The 20,373-nt window shown below is 37.6% G+C and overlaps 1 protein-coding gene across 2 annotated transcripts in view; it reads left to right on the plus strand.

The window, feature by feature from the left end:
• Positions 1-1,099: 1,099 nt before the first annotated feature.
• roq (roquin) overlaps positions 1,100-20,373 on the plus strand; it is a 62,093-nt gene continuing 42,819 nt past the window's right edge. For both annotated transcript variants that reach the window (XR_010953572.1, XM_067788292.1), the window contains exon 1: positions 1,100-1,354. The gene's annotated coding sequence lies outside the window, so the exon portion shown is untranslated. The remainder of the gene's footprint in view (positions 1,355-20,373) is intronic.

Consider the following 20,373-nt stretch of genomic DNA (forward strand, 5'->3'; position numbering starts at 1 on the left):
AAAATTTTACTGCTCATCTCAGCTTAAGCGGCCGAAGTGGCAGGAATGAACTCTGGTCAACTTTAAATGGAATTTAAACTCGCAAATTTTTTCACAATAAAAATACAGCGGAAAAATAATTGCACTTTTTTTTTGTTTATTTATATCACAACTTCGTCGATTTTCGTTACCAATTTCTCACAAAGCTTTAAAACTAAAAATGGAATTTTCATTTTCAGAAAAAACTGCCAAATTTCAAAAAAACAATTCGAAAAAAACGTTTTTAATGAACTAGGTAGTATTTTGTTAGTTTTTTGGAATATAGTTTACACACTTACACCGGTACTGAAACGGTATTAGGAGGGAGGGAGCCAAAAATTAAAAAAAAAAAGAAAAAAGAGAAAATACCAGATAATAATTGCCGTCATCCGGTGGCAAAATCCTGAGCCAGATAAATAATTTTGCATGTAAATGCAACAACAACGATTTGAGCCAGATAAATCCAGCTGTTAATTGCGCTACTTGGTAAAATTTACAATGCTTATAACCATATAACCATAACCACATAAAACAGCTGATCGAACCTACCTTATGGAAATCAATGTAATCGATTAATGGTGCCATTTCAATTTGTGAGCCAGATAATTTGTTAATTACTTTTTTTATTTTGGAAACGCTGCCCTTAATAAACCTATTTTTTCAAAAATAGATGTCGCTGCTTAGCCTTTCGCGGTATGAGTTAAATGAAAAACAGCGGCGACATCTGCCTATCACATTTCACGTGTGCGAGCGAAAATTTCACGACATCTGCTTCTCAAGTCTCTGAATGATCCAGGGGCCCTATTCAGTAACTGTGAGTTTTATAATGTACACTTTTTCATCATATAATTTGTATGAAAGAAAAATGTACATTTCAAAACTCATAGTTACTGAATAGGGCCCAAGAGAATTCCCGTAGAATTGAGCGTGAGCCGGAGCTGCAAAACTCACTGGATGGCGGCAAATGTCATATAGATATAATTTTTCTGGTTCCATCATTAGTTATTCAAGTTAAATGTTTCGAGTAATCGATATATACATATTTTTTGACACTTCAATGTCAGTCGCTACGTCTCTCATCTCTACATACTAAACGTTTTTGACTTTTCCTTGACAGAGAAATTAAAAAAAATTTATTATAATTGACGGAAATTTATAGATTTATATTTTTTTAGTTTTTTGCATTTCTACAGATTTTAAAAACGTACTCAATTAAAAGCATACACACATTAAAACTGCGAAAGTTACAACGTCAACATACGCTATTGAATTGGAATCAATTTGCTGCGATTTGTGATTTGAATTCATAAGAAAAAGTAATATGTGCATTTTGAAGGTGCGTAACAAGTTAAAATAAGAAAAAAAGAGAAGGTAAAAAAAATTATGTATGTGGAGAAAAAGTGCAACGTAACAAAAATCATCTTGAAGTTTACATATATCGATTACGAAGTCACTACTACTGATTAGCCATTATTGAATGGAATGGAAAAGTCAAGAAGTGCCAATTGAATTTCATAATGCCAATTTTGATAATTGAGTGGAAAGTTCACATTCCATCAGTGGATAACAAGGCTTAGCATACATAAAATTCAATTTATCCATATATATATATATATATATATATATATATATATATATATATATATATATAATATATGTATATAACTACATACCTACGTGCATATACATACGTTCTTCCTTGCCACTCCCCCCTCATAAACACTTACATATATTTTTATTGATCATGCGATACTTGACGCTCATAAGCCAAAATATCTAAATACAATTTATTTCTAGCGTTTATGGAAATTTGTAAAATTTGCCTACTTTACGTCTGTCCGCCAGGCTTCTCACTCACCAATCTAGTAATATATATATACATTAGCTGCACTCCGTACTATAGTGCCAACTATCATCAATTCTAGATGCATAACTTTCAATTATGTGTTTTTACCTGCATTTTATGCACGGACTTCTGTCTTCACACTGTCATATACAATTCCTGCGTCTTCTAATAAAAAGCTTTTGCTTTTTTTAATAAATTTCCTTATATGGTACCTACGTATGAATGTATGCATAAGTGGAAAATCCATTTTCGGTGTGGACGTTCTTCCGTTGCTTCGGTCGGTTTCAATTGCATTGCTGGCAGTGGTAGCAACAGAATTATTCACTTACATACATACATATGTACAACGAAAAGATTAATCCCCCTACTATTCAGTCAGTTGTGTTCTGTTGTTGAAGATCATTGTTGTATTCAAAACATTCATTCATCTTTAGATACATATACACATACTACATTCTCAAATATAACACTATAATTGTACATAGAAATGGTGACGTGATATAATACGCAGTCGTAGTCGTCATTGTTTTGCTTTACCATCGTCAACAACAAAATCTAAAAATTTGCTTTGTTTTTGCTTACGTACACAAAAGGAAATCGTTGGTGTTAGTCCTTCAAAGCTTACATAGGGTGTGCGATTAGTTGACTTTTTTCTAAAACCGGGTCTCGAGTTATTCGAAAAATGTTAGTTCCAAATAAACCTGGATTTCATTTTTAATCATAAAAAATTGGATAACCGTAATTAACCAAATTGCTCGAAAGCTTGCTACTACTTGTTTAAAAGCTTAAAAGCTTACTACTTTGTTTAAAAGCTTTGAATATGTGACCACTGTATAAAACGACAAGCATTGTGGATTCAAGGGGTTGTGTAGCGCAACCATCCCAAGGGGTTGCCAGCGCAATATATAGCTTCTGCAACCCAATTGTCAACCTCACCTATCCTGTTTCATTAACAGAGGAGGCTCTGGCGCCCCAAGCTCCTCATTGAACTAGGGAATGGGGAAGGAGGGATGGCCTTGAAGGTTTAATGTGGCCGTATAAAGTTCCCGAGATGGTCCAAATATTGATTTTGATGTTTTGAATTTCCCTTTATTTCAATAATTTTTCTGAACTGTTCTTATACTCAGCTGAGCAGAGCTCACAGCGTATATTACTAATCGAGATAAATATAGACTTCTATATATCAAAATGATATGGGCGAAAAAAGAAATTTATTTAACCAAGTCCGTCCGCCCGCCCGTTCGTCCGTCCATAAACACGATAACTTGAGTAAATTTTGAGGTATCTTGATGAAATTTGATATGTAGGTTCCTGGGCACTCATCTCAGATCGCTATTTAAAATTAACGAAATCGGACTATAACGCCCACTTTTTCGATATCGAAAATTTCGAAAAACCCCAAAAGTGCGATAATTCATTACCAAAGGCGGATAAAGCGATGAAACTTGGTAGGTGACCTTATGACGTAGAATAGAAAATTAGTAAAATTGTGGACAATGGGCGTGGCACCGCCCACTTTTGAAAAAAGGTAATTTGAAAGTTTTGCAAGTCGTAATTTGGCAGACGTTGAAGATATCATGATGAAATTTGGCAAGAGCGTTACTCCTATTCCTATATGTGTGCTAAAAAAAAAAATTTGCAAAATCGGATGACGAACACGCCCACTTAAAAAAAAATATTTAAGTCAAATTATAACAAAAAATTGTATATCTTTACAGTATATAAGTAAATAATGTCAACATTCAACTCCAGTAATGTTATGGTGCAACAAAACACAAAAATAAAAGAAAATTTCAAAATGGGCGTCGCTTTGTCTAGAATACTTTTAATGCCATAAGTCGAACAAAAATTAACCAATCCTTGTGAAATTTGGTAGTGGCATAGATTCTATGAAGATAAATGTTTTCTGTGAAAATGGGCGGAATCGGTTGCAGCCACGCCCAGTTTTTATACACAGTCGACCGTCTGTCCTACCGCTTGGCCCTTAACACGATAACTTGAGCAAAAATCGATATATCTTCACTAAACTTAGTTCACGTACTTTGATCACTTTATCTTGGTATAAAAAATGGCCGAAATCCGACTATGACCGCACCCACTTTTATGATATACAAAAATTACGAAAAATTAAAAAAGCACGCCATAATTCTATACCAAATATGAAAAAAGGGATGAAACATTGTAATTGGATTGGTTTATTGATGCAAAATATAACTTTAGAAAAAACTTTGTAAAATGGGTGAGACACCTTCCATATTAAGTAGAATAAAATGAAAAAGTTGTGCAGGGCGAAATCAAAAGCACTTGGAATCTTGGCAGGAATACTGTTCGTTTTATTACATATATAAATAAATTAGCGGTACCCGACAGATGATGTTCTGGGTCACCCTGGTCCACATTTTGGTCGATATCTCGAAAACGATTTCACATATACAACTAAGGGACACTCCCTTTTAAAACCCTCATTAATACCTTTAATTTGATACCCATATCGTACAAACACATTCTAGAGTCACCCCTGGTCCACCATTATGGCGATATCCCGAAATGGCGTCCACCTATAGAACTATGGCCCATTCCCTTTTAAAAAACACTTTAATACCTTCCATTTGATACCCATGTCATACAAACACATTCCAGGGTTACCCTAGGTTCATTTTCCTACATGGTGATTTTCCCTTATTTTGTCTCCAAAGCTCTCAGCTGAGTATGTAATGTTCGGTTACACCCGAACTTAGCCTTCCTTACTTGCTTAGTTAAATGTTTTTCATTTCCTGCACTTGAGTAAAAATGTTATTGTGGTGAATGGTCCAAACAGAGATTTTTTGCAAATACTAAAAAAGTTGAATAAACCCCAACATCTTTGTAACCTATTTATTCGCAAGAATATATTTCCGCACTTTTATTTATGGGGCCAGAATTAATTTGCATTTTAGGAATAATTGGCTTTCAGAGGCGCTTCCTGTTAAACCGCTTTGACAAAACATTGGGGAAGGTATCTCTCTTTGCCTCAAAAATCCTTCCTAGGGTTCCATCCATTTCTACCGAAAGATTTTCTCACATCAGTACAAATCTTCTTCGCAAATTTGAACTTACCTAAATGTTATATCGAAATAATTACTTTTATGATACAAAAATACTATCTTCGTCGACACTTTTTTCTTATCGCTTTAGTAACTTCTATTCCTATAGAAACAGTTTCTAAATGGGGCACAGACAATGGTCCAAAATCGGCAGTTTTAACAATTTTTTGGAATGAATAGTGGGTTTGAAATGACCGAAATGTGATGAGTGATAACCGGCTGACATCAGAGCTTTGAACACTGATTTTTCGAAAAAGTTGTATGAAACTCAAAAAAATTTATCTCATATGTTTGTCCGTCTTGGCTCCAGGAATACGTGAGCAAAGTATTCAAAGTATTCGGAACACTCTGTGCATAGCACATTTGATTAAACCTAAATCTACCTAATTACTCGCAAAAATGCATACGGGTTTTCCTTCCTTGATATTTTAAGGATACATACATACTTGGGCAAGAAGAAACTAAATATGTCGCGGATAGCGGCAGTCATTTGTCAGTTTGCATTTTGTCAATGCATTTTGTTTCAGAACCAACACTAATTTCGTGAATATTTTCAGAGAATTTCTCAATCATTTGGGGGAGATTACGGAATATTATTGTGACTTTAGAAATTCAGAAAATATCTCTAAATTAGCCCCAAGTGGTTTCTAAACGGCCTCGGGGAATCCCGAAATTGCCCCCAAGATCATCAGGAAATTACCAGAAATTGTCTTCAAAATGACCCCGAGAACCAGGAAATAGTCCCCAAATCCAAAAAGTTAAAAAATTATCCCAAGATAAACCGGAAATAGTCCCGAAAAACAACCCCAAATGACAACAAAATAGTCCCTAAAACCTTCCGGGAGTGACCAAAATGGTCTCCAGATGACCACGGAAGGCAACACCTTACCTACCCTACCGCTCTGCTACAAAATGCATATCGTTCGTAGTTATTATTTGCTGCGTTCTGAACACGACGTATGTAGCTCGTAGCGCTTCCCTCGGTAGCCGGTTCTATGTAACGGGGTGACCAAGGGCTCTAATTTCAGTGTAACCCTATTTAACTTGTTGTGTCCCTTTACTTATGTGTCTCAATATAATTTATGTGCCTTTGGAATAAGAAATTGGATCCGTAACATCGGAAACAATGCTTAGCTGCGAGCCGTCAATATGATAGGGATCGGTAAGTTGGATTTATAATTGGAGATATAGTAATCTTCTTCGGTCGCCTACGAGTAGAGGTCTGTAAATCCTTCGAAGAACTTTTCTCTCGAACACTGCCAGAGCCGCTTCATTGCTGTGTGTTGTCGTGGTCCATGCTTTTGGGCCATATAGCAGGACGGGTACGATAAGTACTTATGGAGCACGGATTTCTTTTACCGAGATAGTACTTTACTTTTCAATTGCCTACCTATACGAAAGTAGCATTTATTGGCAAGAGTGATTCTTCGCTGGATTTCATAGCTGATGATTATCGTGTTAATGCTGGTTCCCAGATAAACTAAGTCTCTTACTTTTCCGAAATTATGGCTGCCAACAGTGGCGTCGCTGCCAAGGCGCAAAGGCGCTAACTCTTTGCTCGAAGACTGCACGTACTTCGTTTTCTCCTAATTCACTCGTGGCTCATGTTCTTGCCGATAATATTAATGTCATCTGCATACGCCAGTAAGGGCACGCTTTTATAGACTATTGTTCCGGAGTGGTGAATTCTGCAGACAAAATATAATGATAAAATATCCATGGCACGCTACTCCAAACATAGAAGGTTGACCTTTTCCCCCTTGTCTAAAAAGATAAACAGCAAAATATCGGAATGGTCGGCAAGCGTCCGTTCAATTTTTCAAAAGTTCCTTCCCCACTGTCACTATCATTTCCTATGCCGGTGACTGCACGATAATGGCAACAGGACATGGCCCTCCAATAGACGAATAAGTTTCTAGAATAGACAGCTATATCCCCAGTCTTTCTAGTTTCTTCACCTCGCGCGACCTGGTACCATCACCGACCGCATCCACGGTCACCCTGTTTACGATGTGGAAGGAACAGATGACGCATATATTAGACGTTCACGTCGTTGGTCTTACGCTACCGACTGCCAGTCACCAAAAGTTCAAGGCGCAAATTGTATCTAAAGTACAAGGCCGCAACTAAATCCTCAAGGCGCTTGCCGAAAGCACATGAAAGAAAATTTTGACATGTTGCTAACTACGTACGAAACAATTGACGCGCCGCTCATGTACTACGCTTCACCAGTTTGGCTCCCAGGGGATGCCATTTTATGGCCCCTGAACATCATCTACATGTGCCTCACCCAAAGAGCCCAACATTAAGGAGCACAACGAAATGCTGAACAGACAGATCTTGCTGAATTGTCACAAAGCGGGACATCCTAGCCCCGCCTCCAAGAGGGATTAAGAAACATCTCCGTAAGCACCATGATAAGATCCGGCCGCCACTCGGCTGGAAGGGCCAAGTAGAAAGAGATTTAATTTCCCTTGGTATGACCAATTGGCGCCAGTTAACCCTCAGAAGAAGCGCCAATTAAGCAAGAAATTACACTGGATCACAAATTCCAACTTTTTTTCTGCACCAGAGACGCCATTATGAAATTCCTATGTAAAATCACCCACTGATTCCGAAAATTAAGGTTATTTTTAATTCTATGATAACGTTTTTGAGATATTAGGAATTACCGTTATTTCAAAAAAATTAAAAATTTGATCCACTTAATCATATATATCTCAAGAACGAATTGAGCAATTCCAAAACGGTTTGAAGATTTTAAAAGGCAATAAAGGTTAGGCCCTGCAGATTCAAAAATAACGAACAATCATTACGGATTTTTTAAAAATTTTTTTTGTAAAGATATAAAAAAAATTTGTACTTTACGAGGAAGGATCTCGAAAACTTTGTTGATGTGTTGATCAAGCCTCACTCAAAAGCAATTGGCGCGGACAGTTCACAGCGAACAAACACACATACGCATTTTTTGATAAAAATGTTACTTTTGTTTAAACAATTTGGCTGATATAAGAAATGAATCAAGTTTTTTTTTTTTTGATGCAGATCGAAGGTAAATATTTCAAAGTTTTACTAAAAAGTAGAATTTTTGAAATCCATCCATCCGTTTATGAGCTATAGCTGTCTAAACAAAAATTTTATGATTTTTAGCTACATTTTGGCAATTTGCCACGCCCCTATAATATATATCTTCAAATTATATTAACTGTACCATCTCACGTAGCTAAGCTTTCAAATGCAAAAAACCGTTTTAAAATCGGAGTATTCTGTGTGAAGTTATGTGCATACATGGCATTTAGCGACTTTATTTTATAAGATTTATAGATAGATGTGTACTTTGCGAGGAAGGATCTCGAAAACTTTTTATTTTTTGCAGATTTTTTTTTCTCTCTAAGCACTGTTTTATTACAAAAACACAAGCTTTCATTCAACAAAATCGTTGGACTAATACAAAAGTTATAAGCATTCAAGTAAATATTCCCATTTAATACTTAAGTACCCTTCTGGTACAATGTGTTAGTATTCGTATATCAGTTAGTTAGTTTTTGCAGATTTTTTTGTTTCCTCTCTAAGGTCTGTTTTATTACAAAAAAAAAACAAGCTTTCTTTCAACAAAATTCATGGACTAATACAAAAGTTATAAGCATTCAAGTAAATATATCCATTTAATAATTAAGTACTGGTAACTATTGTCCCGAATACTCCTAGAATGTGTGTAATATGGATATCAAACGAAAGCTGTTGCTGAGAGCTTTGAAGTAATTTTCATTGTGATATTCGATTTAGTCGCATCAACCTGGCAATACTGATAAATATGCATGCTAAGCCAAAATAAAGACATTAATTAATAATACCCACATACCTATTTACATACGTACTATTCGATTTGCCTGAAATTTGGTACATAAATTTGCCTATATTAGTATTTACGATCCTTTTTTTCCGGGAAGTAGACCAGAGACGGACTGGGACTGAGACTCGGAGTGGGACTGGGACTCAGAATGCGACTGGAACAAACTGGACTTGGACTGGCAATAAATGATGAAGAAGAATTTGAGATAAGAGAAAAGAGGGAAGGAGAAGGAGACTGAGAAAGAAACAGAGTGAGACGAAGATAGATGAAGCGAAAAAGACGGAGGGAGGAGTGAGTAAAAGGATTAAGAAAAAGTGAAGAGTGGGAGGGCAGAGTTAGACGGAAAAAGCTTTTTAAAATGTATGCAGATAGACCAAATTTAGGGCAGAACAATGTCTGCCGGGTCTGCTAGTTTTTTTATATTTTTACAAAAAAAAATTTTGAAAAAATCCGTAATGATTGCTCGTTATCTTTGAATCTGCAGGGCCTATCAAAAAGTGTTGTATGCACAGTTTATAGCAAATTTTATTACCTTTTAATTATTTATTACCTTTTAAAAGCTTCAAACCGTTTTGGAATTGCTCAATTCGTTCTTGAGATATATATGATTAAGTGGACCCAATTTTTTATTTTTCTGAAATAACGGTAATTCGTAAATATCGCAAAAACGTTACCATAGAATTAAAAATAACCCTGATTTTCAGAATCAGGGACTGATTTTACATTGGAATTTCATAATGGCGTCTCTGGTGCATTTTGGCTGTAAACCAGTGTTATTAATGTGGAACCAACGCCTCTAAAACTCTTATTTCCAACCTTGTTTCCTCGGACTGTCGTTAGAGGACTTTGATGACAATTCGTGAGTGGTCGCACGGGGCGAAGCACTGTTAGCACAACAACAAAAGGGAACGCCCTTTTCAGCTAGCTCAACCGCTCTTTCATTTCCATGAATTGGTGTTTCAAGGCAGTTTTAAAAATATATTAGCTTCTGAAGTCAAGGCTTCAAAAACAAGAAAAATTAATGCGAAAGAAGAGCTACGTAAAAAAATGTTGTACATTTGGACGAATAATCCCAATGTCAGTTATAAGTTAGGAAAAACTTAACCATTTAACAAGTAAGGAAGGCTAAGTTGGGGTGTAACCGAACATTACATACTCAGCTGAGAGCTTTGGAGACAAAATAAGGGAAAATCACCATTTAGGAAAATGAACCTAGGCTAACCCTGGAATGTGTTTGCATGACATGGGTATCAAATGGAAGGTATTAAAGAGCATTTTAAAAGGGAGTGGGTCATAGTTGTATAGGTGGACGCCATTTCGGGATATGACCATAAAGGTGGAACAGGGGTGACTCTAGAATGTGTTTGTACGATATGGGTATCAAATGAAAGGTGTTAATGAGTATTTTAAAAGGGAGTGGGCCTTAGTGCTAAAGGTGGACGCTTTTTCGAGATATCGCAATAAAGGTGGACCAGGGGTGACTCTAGAATGTGTTTGTACGATATGGGTATCAAATGAAAGGTGTTAATGAGTATTTTAAAAGGGAGTGGGCCTTAGTGCTAAAGGTGGACGCTTTTTCGAGATATCGCAATAAAGGTGGACCAGGGGTGACTCTAGAATGTGTTTGTACGATATGGGTATCAAATGAAAGGTGTTAATGAGTATTTTAAAAGGGAGTGGGCCTTAGTGCTAAAGGTGGACGCTTTTTCGAGATATCGCAATAAAGGTGGACCAGGGGTGACTCTAGAATGTGTTTGTACGATATGGGTATCAAATGAAAGGTGTTAATGAGTATTTTGAAAGGGAATGAGCCTTAGTTCTATAGGTGGACGCCTTTTCGAGATATCGCCATAAAGGTGGACCAGGGGTGACTCTAGAATGTGTTTGTACGTTATGGGTATCAAATGAAAGGTGTTAATGAGTATTTTAAAAGGGAGTGGGCCTTAGTGCTAAAGGTGGACGCTTTTTCGAGATATCGCAATAAAGGTGGACCAGGGGTGACTCTAGAATGTGTTTGTACGATATGGGTATCAAATGAAAGGTGTTAATGAGTATTTTAAAAGGGAGTGGGCGTTAGTTCTATAGGTGTACGCCTTTTTGAGATATCGCCATAAAGGTGGACCAGAGGAAAATGAACCTAGGCTAACCCTGGAATGTGTTTGCATGACATGGGTATCAAATGGAAGGTATTAAAGAGCATTTTAAAAGGGAGTGGGTCATAGTTGTATAGGTGGACGCCATTTCGGGATATGACCATAAAGGTGGAACAGGGGTGACTCTAGAATGTGTTTGTACGATATGGGTATCAAATGAAAGGTGTTAATGAGTATTTTAAAAGGGAGTGGGCCTTAGTGCTAAAGGTGGACGCTTTTTCGAGATATCGCAATAAAGGTGGACCAGGGGTGACTCTAGAATGTGTTTGTACGATATGGGTATCAAATGAAAGGTGTTAATGAGTATTTTAAAAGGGAGTGGGCGTTAGTTCTATAGGTGTACGCCTTTTTGAGATATCGCCATAAAGGTGGACCAGAGGAAAATGAACCTAGGCTAACCCTGGAATGTGTTTGCATGACATGGGTATCAAATGGAAGGTATTAAAGAGCATTTTAAAAGGGAGTGGGTCATAGTTGTATAGGTGGACGCCATTTCGGGATATGACCATAAAGGTGGAACAGGGGTGACTCTAGAATGTGTTTGTACGATATGGGTATCAAATGAAAGGTGTTAATGAGTATTTTAAAAGGGAGTGGGCCTTAGTGCTAAAGGTGGACGCCTTTTCGAGATATCGCAATAAAGGTGGACCAGGGGTGACTCTAGAATGTGTTTGTACGATATGGGTATCAAATGAAAGGTGTTAATGAGTATTTTGAAAGGGAATGAGCCTTAGTTCTATAGGTGGACGCCTTTTCGAGATATCGCCATAAAGGTGGACCAGGGGTGACTCTAGAATGTGTTTGTACGTTATGGGTATCAAATTAAAGGTATTAATGAGGGTTCTAAAAGGGAGTGGCCCTTAGTTGTATATGTGAAGGCGTTTTCGAGATATCGACCAAAATGTGGACCAGGGTGACCCAGAACATCATCTGTTGGGTACCGCTAATTTATTTATATATGTAATACCTGGAACAGTATTCCTGCCAAGATTCCAAGGGCTTTTGATTTCGCCCTGCATAACGTTTTCATTATCTTCTACTTAATATGGTAGGTGTCACACCCATTTTACAAAGTTTTTTCTAAAGTTATATTTTGCATCAATAAACCAATCCAATTACCATGTTTCATCCCCTTTTTCATATTTGCTAAAGAATTACGGCATTTTGTTCATTTTTCGTAATTTTCGATATCGAAAAAGTGGGCGTGGTTATAGTCCGATTTCGGCCATTTTTAATACCAAGATAAAGTGAGTTCAGATAAGTACGTGAACTAAGTTTAGTAAAGATATATCGATTTTTGCTCAAGTTATCATGTTATCGGCCAAGCGGAAGGACAGGAGGTCGACTGAATATAAAAACTGGGCGTGGCTTCAACCGATTTCGCCCATTTTCACATAAACCAAATTTCACAAGGATTGGAAATGGAGCCACGCCCATTTTGAAATTTTCTTTTATTTTTGTATTTTGTTGCACCATATCATTACTGGAGTTGAATGTTGGCATAATTTACTTATACATTTTTTTTTAAAGTGGGCGTGTTCGCCATCCCATTTTGCTAATTTTTATTTAGCACACAAATAGGAATATGAGTAACGTTTCTGCTAAATTTCATCATGATATCGTCAACAACTGCCAAATTACAGCTTGCAAAACCTTTAAAATACCTTATTTTAAAAGTGGGCGGTGCCACGCCCATTGTCCAAAATTTTACTAATTTTCAATTCTGCGTCATAAGGTCAACCCACCTACCAAGTTTCATCGCTTTATCTGTCTTTGGTAATGAATTATCGCACTTTTTCGATTTTTCGACATTTTCGATATCGAAAAAGTGGGCGTGGTTGCAGTCCGATTTCATTCATTTTAAATAGCGATCTGAGATGAGGGCCCAAGAATCCACATTCCAAATTTCATCACGATACCTCAAAATTTACTCAAGTTATCGTGTTTACGGACGGACGAACGGACGGACATGGCTAAATGAATTTCTTTTTTCGCCCAGATCATTTTGATATATAGAAGCCTATATCTATCTCGATGAGTTTATGCCGTTACGGATTGCCGTTATCCGAACAAAGTTAATATACTCTGTGAGCTCTGCTCAGCTGAGTATAAAAAAGAAATTCTGCCAAAATAGCCAAAACCACACATATGCAAGTCACACGAATTAAGCAGGCAAATGGTATTCTTTACCTTCTTTACGATGGGAACCATCAACACAGAAATTTACGTGAACGAGTGTCTTCAAAAACGTCTTCTTTCATTCCTAAGTCATCATAATGGTCCAACCCTATTTTTGCCGGACTTGGCTCCAGCACATTATGTTTCGGTCACCCAAAATTGGCTCGAAGATAACAATCTACATTAACTAGCAAAAACTTGAATCCACCGAAAGGGTCACAGTTGCGGCCAATTGAGCATTATTGGGCTCTGATGAAAACATAACTTTTGAAAACAAGGCCCGTACGATTAGTATCGGACACCATTCTTTACCAGGGAACCAACAAAATACATTACAGTAGTGAAAAGATAGTGGCGAACAGTATCGCTAAAAGTGGACAAATTCGTTGTACAAAAGTTGATGTCAGGTCCCTCCAGAAAAGTTCGGTTATACGGACAGCAAGGAATAAATTGATAAAATTTCTTTACCTTTCATTGAAATAAATGTATATTTTTATACCAATAAAAACCAAAGGACAAAGTAACTGCTAGCACTTTATGGGAATTTTGTAATTGCAGAACTATTTGTTCCAGTCCTTAGATTTTGGTTTCCCGCTTTCTCTGATATACTTGTAAATATTTTCTCTGTGAGATTGTTGCTTTAATTGCTGCTTGGAAAAGTTGATTCGGCTGCAATTTAAGCTTTTACCTCTTGTATTTCTACTGCTTTGGTCAGGACCTAACCTAACCTAATCTATATTTTTGTGTTTCGTGGAGTAGAACTAAGAACATTTTAATTTTAATCTGCTAATGACAACTTTTGCTCACGCTTTCTCATTTTGGCTTTACATATTACGCGAAGTTCGAGTTGCCACACGAAGATATAGTGAAGGCAGTTACATTTTAGTAGAGTCGGGACTCCGCCCACTTTACCAAACTTATATATTGTAACGAATTTTGGGAAATTCCGCTTATTCCAAACCTTCTGCTAATGTTCGAATCGCTAAACTGTTGAATATATCACTCCAATATTCAGTATTGCAATATGGGAGTAGTACTTCACAATTATACTTCACAACCAATAGCGTGCTTATATCAAAACTGATTAACTGAATAGTTATTACTCCACTTGCGCTGCTTTTATACTCTCGGTTTCCGCGTTCACCCATTTCTCCAAAGGTCTAGTAATTTCGCGAACAGTTATATGTCATGCGTGGTTAGTTACCAGCTATATACATGTATATCTGTAGTCCACGCCTTTCTCATAGCCATATGCGTGTGTACGTGTGAGTAACTACTTCGGCTGATGACTACATATTTGTGTGTGTGAGATATCTCTTCGTCGCCTTCTACGTGGCTGCTTTATTGTTGTTGTGCATTTATTTAGTAGCAGCTTAGTGATGCTAATATTTGTCACAATATGTTTTAGTGACCACTGTTGTGAAATTTTCAGAAAGATCGGATTGAGGGAACACACCACACCACAAGTATTTACATGAAGCAATGCGACGGGAGTGCGTTGGAGGTTTGGATAGCCTAAGGTGGGTCGATCGCCGTAAGAGTGTTGGATTTTTCATTCTACCTACATATATGTCGCTGTTTAGGACTTTAACAATGTTTTTAGAATAAATGCAATAAAAAAATCAATTTCAGCCAGTTTGCATTGTTTTGTACACGTGTTCACCGTCTCGTGCGCCATTTAAGCGCCCTTTCGCCAACCTTCCCCCACTATTGTGGCCATAAGAGCCACATTGAAGAGCAGGTACGGAACCAGGTAGTTTGTTCGTCCAATATTTGATGACGTTATACTACTATGGCCGTATTGTTTGCGCTCAAGCTTCCCCGAGGCTTTGAGTCTGTAAGGCTCATTTCTTTATGCGCAGGTTTTTTACAAGATTGGGCACATTGTGAATTTCTGATCGATGGTACATTAACCAAGTCTGAAGCAACACTGATACATATTATTGAGCCTTTTATATGACACCCGTTGTTGTTTGTTTGGGGGGAGTGTTGTCGATGTTGATGTTCCTTCGCCGGATATAGGTGCGGTACGTTCCTATACAAATCATCTTAAGTTACAAGCCCGACAACCCCAGGAACTATTTAATGTGAACACATTGAACCCTCTAGGCCATCCCGGCCACACCCCCTAGTTCCATGAGGTATTTGGGGTCGCCAGATCCTCCTTTGCTAAAGAAACACTGGTAGGTGAGGCTGACAATTGAAGAAGCTGTAAAAGGTTGCGCTACACAATCCCTTGAAAACCCTAGCTCACCGAGAGGTGTACGACATGCGCCATATATCCTTGTATGAAATTGGACGTGGTTGTCATTTGATTTACTTAATTCTTAGCAGGAATATGACTTTTGACTTATGGGTTGTAGAAGTATATCACTACATGCCACCGTTAAAAGTTATTATACTCCGTCAGTGAGTAATTGACTGTCAACTAGTTCAGACGTACTTGCTGTCTCTTCTTTGTGACTCTTTTTCGTTATTGTCAGTGACACTACTGTATTGTTATATATTAACACCGAACACGTGCCGAGTTTTTTTTTTTTTTTTTTGTTCTTTGTTTTTTTGTGATAAATAAATCATCTTTACAAAGAAAATAGAATCCAAGTGCAGTGTAGTGTTTAACAAATTTAACCATGGCCTCCGATCCGGGGGGTGGTGATACAAACTATTACGCGATACTTAGTGAGGGTCCGCCTAATAAGCGTAAGAGTTTCAACCTCAAAGTCAGTGTCGTGCCCAAAATTCTTAATAATAAAGGCCAAAAACAACAAACCGATAAAAGACTTCAATATTTTTCTTATCAATAAAGCACTAGAATCCATAACCACCGACCAACCCCTATCAATATCCTTTACTCGAGAGGGAGACCTCTTGATCCTTACTAAAAATAGCCAACAAACCGCCAAATTCCAAAAAGCCACTAAGTTGTCAAACTTATGTGATATATCTGTTACCCCGCACCCAACTTTGAATACTGTGAAAGGTGTAATTTACTCCGGTTCCCTTACATACTTAAGGGAAAAAGAAATTGTCGAGGGTCGAGGTAAGGACGGAAAACCTGTTAACACACCTCTGCATATCATCTCTTTTGAAAGCTACGAACTTCCTACAGAAGTAAACGTCGGATGGCTAAAAGTCAAAGTAGAGCCATACATCCCATCTCCCATGCAATGTAAAAATTGCTTCACCATGGGACATACAGCAAAACACTGCAAGTCTGATGCCAAATGCAATGTCTGTTCTTCTGGTATGCACGAACCGTTACCCTGCACGAAAGTGGAATGTATCAATTGTAAACAACAGCATAGGTCCGACAAAAAAAATTGCCCTGCATTTCTAAAAAGAAAAGATATAATCACGTTGAAAACGCTTAAGAAATGCTCTTTCAGAGAAGCAACCGAAGAAGTAAACAATAAAAATATTCAATACAAAGCATTACACGAAAAATTAGAAGAAGCTATATTAAACAAGAAAAGCAAACCCAATGTACAAAAAACAATACCAACCAGCATCGGTAATAATACTACAACCCCTCTCACCACCCCTTCCCCCACAACACCCAAAAGTGATTCTTCCTCACTATTAAATGCCACGAGTCACGATAACCCTCAAACCTCTCAAAGTTCCCTACATTTAAACTACGCAAATAATCTAGAAGCCAAGTCAACAACAAATCACTCACTAAAACCCAATTTTCCAAGCAATTCCAATTTCAACTCAAACAGCAACTCAAATCTATTTAGCGAATTACTAAACAAACAGGTTTTTCAATACAATATAAACGACACCCATCTTTCCACACCACACTCCCCAACAACTGACATTATACACTCCATCAACTTGCCCTCAATGGAAACAGAGGAATCTCTTACGATTGAAAATTAATTTTTTCGATCGTAGAGCTTCCAATGTTTTCATCACAACTTTTTTATTTGATTATGGTAGTTAAGATTCTTCAGTGGAATCTTAATGGTTACCAAAATAACTATAATCAACTCTTATTACTAATAAAAGAGAAAAAATATCAAATAATAGCACTTCAAGAAACTCACCTTGATTTAAATTGTAATACATACACAATACCAAAAAACGTTTGCATTTACAACAAAAATGATATCGAGCAACGCTCACCAAACAAAAGAGGAGTGTCACTCTTAGCGCATAACTCTTTGGAACAATCCGAAATCGCTTTGAACACGAGAATATTATCCGTCGCAGTAAAAATAAAATCCAGTATCCCATTTGTAGTAATTAGCGCTTACATCTCTCCATCAGAACATATATCTGAGAACGACCTCCACCAACTACTAATAAACTTCCATGACCCAATATGTTTAGTCGGGGATTTCAATGCATGGAGTCCCATGTGGGGTTCCCCTAACTTTAACAAAAGAGGCAGAATACTCACTAACTTTATCCAGAACAATAACCTCATAATTCTAAACGACAAATCCCCTACCCACTTCTCTACCCACTCGAGACTAACACATATTGACCTCAGCATTTGCAGTCCACCACTGAATATAGCCGCTACATGGGAAACGGCAGATAGCCCACATGGAAGTGATCACTTTCCTATATCTCTCTCCCTTTTTAGTCAAAATAACCACACAAACCCCAACCCAACCAAAAGATACAAATTAGAACGAGCTGACTGGCCATCTTTCCAAAATTCAATTGCGGATGGTATGAATGATTTTATCCTCAACCCAAACGTTAATATAAACCAAACCGCAGCAATTATGCTTAGAAAAATCCGCCATAGCGCCAATCTCACAATACCAATTGCCAAGCACAGAATACATAACTATCCCGTATACTGGTGGAACGACACCGTGTCTGCTCTAAGAGACGAAAAAGTGAATCTTTGGAAAACCGCTAAGAGGTCCCCAACAACCAATAACATAGTTGCTTATAAAAGAGCAAATGCAAAGTTCAAGCGTGAAATTAGAATTGCAAAGAGGGCCGCCTTCGTAAGCTTTACTAAAGACATCAACTGCAATACACCAGCAAAAGCTCTTTGGCAGAAGGTAAACGCACTTTATGGCCACCACCCCTCGTCACATATTCATGTCCTCCAAGCTGATGACGGCTGCATTGCTTCTACACCAGAGGCAATTAGCAATGTATTAGCTAAACAGTGGTCGGACTACTCCAAAGATAATAATTTTTCACCTGAGTTTATAAGAAAAAAGCGTTCAAGCCTTAATTCAATTAACCTCACGTACACGTTAGATAACAAATCCAGTCAACTCGAACTCCCCCTTTGCCTCGAAGAACTCAATTCTTGCCTTTCCACTCTTAAAGGCCAAACCCCTGGACTCGATAACGTATCCTACCCCCTTCTTCAAAATCTTCCTGCCATAGGTAAGCAGAAACTATTGCAGCTCTACAACATAATATTCGCATCTAGCACCATACCACAACAATGGAAAACAGCACTTGTAATCCCTATTCCCAAGCAAGGTAAACCTAAAGATAAACCAGATGGATACCGTCCCATATCACTAATTCCCTGCATTTCAAAAGTCATGGAGAAAATGATAGCGCGCCGTCTAATGTGGTATATACAAAGCAAAAACCTTATTTCCAGTCAGCAAACAGCCTTCAAAACAGGCTGCAGCACCATCGATGCTCTCCTTGTCCTAGACGAACAAATATCCAATGCTATCTCCGCGAAAAATCATGTCTCCATTCTTTCCATTGAAAAAGCCTTTGACCGTGTCGGTCTCCACTCTATCATTGACCAACTAACATCTTGGGGAGTCGGACAAAAAATGATAAACTTTATTCGCAACTACCTACAAAACCGGAAAATGCGGGTCAGGGCCAATAACTTCACAACTGGCCAGTTGGCTCTTGAAAATGGTATCCCTCAAGGTTCGCCACTTTCGGTAACCCTCTTCTTGATTGCATACGATAAACTTAGTCGTATAATACAGGAACATAAGTACTTCCACCATTTCCTTTATGCCGATGACCTTTGCATTTTTGTAAAGGTCTCAAACGTTAATAAATTTACCACCGAAACTAACGTGCTATTATATAAACTAGTAGATTGGTGCAAAATCAGTGGCACAAAAATTTCCATAGCTAAATCAAAGCATTTACATATATGCAAAAAACGAAACTGTAATAGCATAGACTTAAGTATAAACAATCAACATGTACAAAATGTAAATACTCTTAAGATCTTAGGCGTAATATTTAATAATAAATATAATTGGAATGACCACACAAACTACTTGTGCGAGTCCCTGCAAAATAGACTTAATGCTATAAAATGCCTCAGCAATGTTAAGTTAGAAAGTAATACAAATACACTTATAAAAATAATCAAAGCAACAATTTTGAGTAAAATTGATTACGGCCTCCCTATATTCCGATCAACATCGCAAAGAAACATCTCAAAAATATCTTCTATATATCACTCCGCAGCACGTTTAGCGATTGGGGCGTTCCGCACAACACCAATTATCAACATTCTTACTGAAACCGGATTACCACAAATAAAAGACAGAATAACATACATCACTGGCTGCTTAACCACCAAGCTAACCGACAAGGCCGAATCCCCACTACTTTCGGTACTTAAAAACAGGCTAAAAAGGAAACGTAGAACTAAAAACACACCAGCGTTGCAAAAAGTTATAGACCTCGCAAAGAATATGGACATACCAATCAACACCACACAACCTTACAAACCCCGAGCTCCGCCATGGCACTTAAAAGACAATACGGTTATAATGGCTCTCGGCTCTACCCAAATACAAAAAAGAAGACACACCGCCAGACATATTCCTCCAGGAATTTCTAAGTATTCTCGATAATTATCCCAACTGGAACATACTCTACACAGATGGGTCCAAATCACAACACACCGTTGCATTTAGCGTTACCACTGACAAACACACATTAACATCAGCCTTACTTCCAACAGCAGCTTCTATATTCACCGCAGAAGCAATTGCTATACTTTACGCAATCAAAACGCAATCCACAGCCATCAGAAATACATTATTTGCTCGGACTCGCTATCTACACTAAACGCTATTAAGAATATCAACTATTGCGACAAAACTGTTTGCGAAATAAGAGACCTAGTAATTGCAAATACTAGTAAAATCAAACTTCTATGGGTACCCAGTCACTTAGGAATACAAGGCAATTGCCTTGCTGATTCCACAGCAAAGCTAGCTACAAAATCTCCACTTAAACTGGTAAACACCCTAAGTAAAAACGATA

The sequence above is a fragment of the Eurosta solidaginis genome, chromosome 5 (assembly GCF_040869045.1).
Source record: "Eurosta solidaginis isolate ZX-2024a chromosome 5, ASM4086904v1, whole genome shotgun sequence".
NCBI lineage: Eukaryota > Metazoa > Arthropoda > Insecta > Diptera > Tephritidae > Eurosta > Eurosta solidaginis.